This window comes from Nannobrachium achirus (assembly GCF_963921795.1).
Source record: "Nannobrachium achirus genome assembly, chromosome: 16".
NCBI lineage: Eukaryota > Metazoa > Chordata > Actinopteri > Myctophiformes > Myctophidae > Nannobrachium > Nannobrachium achirus.
The window spans coordinates 744,720-749,112 of NC_137823.1; the positions used below are offsets into that span (position 1 = coordinate 744,720).

The window sequence follows — 4,393 nt, forward strand, 5'->3', positions numbered from 1 at the left end:
AGACAAGGGCATGTGTTTAGTTTTTTAAGGAGAAAAAATAAAACACGTTCTTGTTTTTTAGGAGCAGTATTACAATCCAGTAGATGGGAGTGGGTTTCTTCAGCTAACGACAGAAACCCAGTGTCTTGAGGGCATCGCACTGATGATGGTCAAAGAGAAGATGAAACAGACCTTCACCTATCGCCAAACAATGGTTCATGACCCAGTGAAGTCCTCTGAAATATTCACCACCTTAACAAGATTTCTTGACATTGGAGGAATGGTATGTCGCTCTTGAACTGTCTTGCCTTACAGTCAAACTGAAATGAAAAATGACTTTAAACAGATCACATCCCTGGTCATAGGGTGAACCCATTAAGATGTATGCCATGTTGTCTGTATTCCATCCTGTCTGCAGATACAGGATTTCAGTCGCTCACCCAGACAGGCGACCATGTAGATCTGCTTCATAACGCTGAATCCACAACAGAAGAACTGGAAAATGGTACGCTGGAATTAAAGGAATAATACCAATGGAAGAGGGGATGGTTTTGAAACCAAAATGTAAACAGATTTTAGTAAAAATGTCTTTGTTTCCCCCCACCCTTGTATTTTCAGGATGGGACAGTGAGATGTCCTCCATCTTGCCTTATCCACCATATGCCACCCTCACCTCAAGGCCGCAACAAGAGACCAGGAAAGCTCTCAGCCCGACAAGCCATTGACCACCTTTTGAAGTTTATCTAGGTAAGGTTACAGTTCAATTAAAGTTTTTAAGATGGCTCACTGTACTGTCCCTAATATTCACCCTTAAAACTATACTTTTCTGAAATTATGCGATGACCATGCTCATCTGTAATCAGTGACTGCCCTGTGATATGTGTCTGCTTCTAGATCTAAATACTGAATGAAGAAATTCAAAAACTGTCCTGGGTGTTCCCAAAAGCCTGATTAGATGCTAAAATGACAAAAAGTAATTTTGAAATTGGAATATCTCTTTAAGTTACTCTAGACCCCCGGGTGTGTTGTTATAAATATCCCCTACCCTGGCTGGGTCACCCACCATTCACAAAAAATGAAGCATAGTGTTGCAGTTGTCAATTCTGTCAGCTCATTTCTTTGTCTCACTTGAAACTTTACATTTTCTGTTTACTGGAGAGATGGGGAGAGAAGGTTGCCGTTGAACATGACAATCCCTGCTACTGAGAAAATAAATATTCCATAGCCATGGCATATCAATGACTGTTATCAGAATATAGCGCTATTTAACACTTATTTGTTGTTACTCAACCTTTGAATATGTTGGGATTGTCATAATATTTGTTCCTCTTCATTCCAGGCATTGAACACCTGCAAGCTCTACAGGGACTTGTTGAGATGGTTGGGGACATGGAGATGGCAGATCCAATGTGAAAAGTTTAGGTGTTGGCCATTGAGGTGCAAGAGCTATATCCAGGTATGTATAAATGTATTATGGATTTTACATTTTTGATGGTACGATTATAGTCCAGGTAAAAATTTGGGAGGTAGACGAACATGTTCAATATACATTTCACACTACAGTGAGAAGATTAACTATCTTAACTATATCCCATACTACGCTTTGTGATCTGTTAGAGCTAGAAAGTTAAGTTTCCTTTAGGCCTGCTTTACACTGGCAGTCAAATCCAGCCTAAATCAGATCTGAGTCACATTCAGATTGGAATCCGATTGGCTTAAATGGTCACATGGAACCAATGAGATTCCAACCCGGATGTGACACAGATCTGATTCAGGCTGGGTTTGGCTGCCAGTGTAAACCAGGCCTAATTAGATCACACAATGGTCTGTTTCCATGGTCCACTTGAAGAGCAGAAACTTTGTGAAATGTGTTAATCATGGAATCTTTGTTCACTGGCTGTGGACTCTGTGTTCTCGTTGGAACAGGTAGCCATTCACCACAGTGCTAAGAAGGACTGCAGTCGCCTGTTCCACCAGCTGTTTGACAAATTCTTCACGACTGAAGAACTGGAAGGATGCAGTTGTCACAGGGAGGCATGGTGTTGTTCCAGAGCTTGAGGGCAAACATATGCTGGACCCCACCAAAGTGGAAAAGATTCAAAGTAAGTTTATCTTACACTTACACGTTTTGTATACACATATACAGTATGATGTCACCATTGCATTGGTTATATGTGGGAAATAATGTGTCTGATACATTGTGCAGTAGTTACTAAAGAAATGCTGCCCAGCTTCAACATGATGTTGCAGTGGTGAGAGTCTCTCCCAGTCTAGTCAAATACTTTTTAATGTAATATTGTAACATCCCCCACTGACTGAGCAAAGGACCGAACATGGGGAAAACTAGCCCCATATAGAACCTCACTCTCCGCTGCATACCGTTGTGCTCCTCGAGATGAGGTCCTAAGCGGATATCCCTGGGCTGCAGTAGAATGCCTCCACGCCGAGGTAGAGGTTCTATCCAAAAAGTAAAGGTAGTTCCATGCTCCCAGAGTATGATTTTCCATCCCGCGGTGCATAACAGTATGCAGCAGAGGTTCTATATGGGCTAGGGGAAAACATGTTCAATGTGCTATTATAGCTAATTTCATCTTCTCTGTCTCCAATCTTACGGTATAGCACCGAAGCTGGATGGAAGGCAGTATCGGTGGACTGGTTGGACAACGCTGAGGTGATTCACCGCAAGGGGAAGAGCAGGCTGTTCTTCCTGAGAAGACTGGGATCGTTTAGCCACCAAACTGTTATGCCAGGGTTAACGTGCTGGGGAGGAACTGAGCGAGTGACACCTTCAACTCAACAGACTGGTGAGGAAGCTAGGCGGGCTCCGTTGTTGGGTTCTCCTTGCAGGGGGTGGAGGATTGGCCAGGGTGGAAGCTGGACACAAACTTGAAGAAATCCTCCCACCCCCTCCACCTTAAGACAGAGGATCCGATAGATTCATCTACCCAGGACGGAGATGTGAGAGACTGGGAAAGTCCTTTGTGAATGTTATACAATGAGAGAGAGACACAGCGGTCGTTTGGACAACTGTAACTTAACTGGAATAATTGTTACTGACTGTTCCTGTGCGGCTTTGCTGGGAGTCCAGCCCATGTCACTTCTGCTTTTTTGCACTGACCAATGGACATTTTGCATTCTCTGTAAGTATGTGCCTGTATGTTAATTACTGCCCACACAAAAGGCTACCAACACACACACACACACACACACACACACAATGTGTGGCCATTAATGTGCCAGGCTACAGCAGTCGATGTGTCGTCAGTCCAGTTTTCAAATGGAACATACAGTATCAGTGTCAGTTGAGTTCTGCTTGTATGTGAATAAATGCTAATAATGACTTCAAGATTGTGTGTTTTATTTTGTATTCCTGTAGGTATATATAGAGTATGGTATGTGTATCATTTAACACATATATGTACATATATGTGGTGCATATATGTGCATATATTCTACATGTATATGTGTACATACCAGTCAAAGGTTTGGACACAGCTTCTCAAACACACATTGAATAGAAGCTGTGTCCAAACCTTTGACTGGTAGGCTATGTGCATATATCTTGCGACCTATATAATCATGTGTGCATATATACATATATGTACATATATGTTTATATGCACACATATATGACATATATGACATATAGGCGGCCATTTTTTTATATGTGGCATATATGTCAAACATATATGCATGCATATATAAAAAACATATATGTTCATATATGTTTCTTCCGTGTGGGTGCCCCTCTGGTTAGAAAGAATACAATAAAGACTCTAGCAAGAGCATTCATTCATCCCCACTTTGACTATGGAGTCTGTATCGCGACACCTCAAAGGCCCTAAAAACAAAACAAAACAAACTAATTGGGCTCCTGCTCGGAGCCGCTAATGTCAAGGAAATTTAGGCCTGGCCTTAAGAGTATAATAGATGAATGTATGACTTGAACTGGAAGTAAGATACCCAGGCCGCTGCTGGGGAGAAGGAGCGCTGTACCGAAGCACAAGGCTGAGGGCAGAGAAGGTTTTATACTTGAGTTGCTTTAAGCTGTTTTAAATGGACTTGTTGCTATTGTCTCTAAATAAACGGAACATCTACTCGTCACCTTGGATTGGACTCATATTTCTCTTTAACGCTAATCACTTTCTAAGCATGGTTTGGCTCACAGTAGCTGACAGATTACAGCATCTTGCAACAGTCGTGGTGTACAAGATACACTACTACACCACTAACTTACACACCTACAAAATACTTCCAACGTCAAGGATGTTCACAATTACAAGGCCAGAGGCAGCTCCACAGATGGAATGCCACAAAAAAGGATCCCAATTGAAACAAGCCCAAAAGCTTTTTTGAGGAATCCTTTTAGTTTACCTTGTACCAGTGAACTGTACCTTTTACTATGCAAACTCTA

At 42.0% G+C, this 4,393-nt stretch overlaps 1 long non-coding RNA gene across 1 annotated transcript; it reads left to right on the forward strand.

Annotated features, from left to right (window-relative positions):
• Nucleotides 1-242: 242 nt before the first annotated feature.
• Nucleotides 243-1,412, forward strand: LOC308300754. The gene is made up of 3 exons (XR_013962851.1): nt 243-484; nt 598-726; nt 1,319-1,412. It is a non-coding gene; the product is annotated as an uncharacterized lncRNA (long non-coding RNA).
• Nucleotides 1,413-4,393: the final 2,981 nt, after the last annotated feature.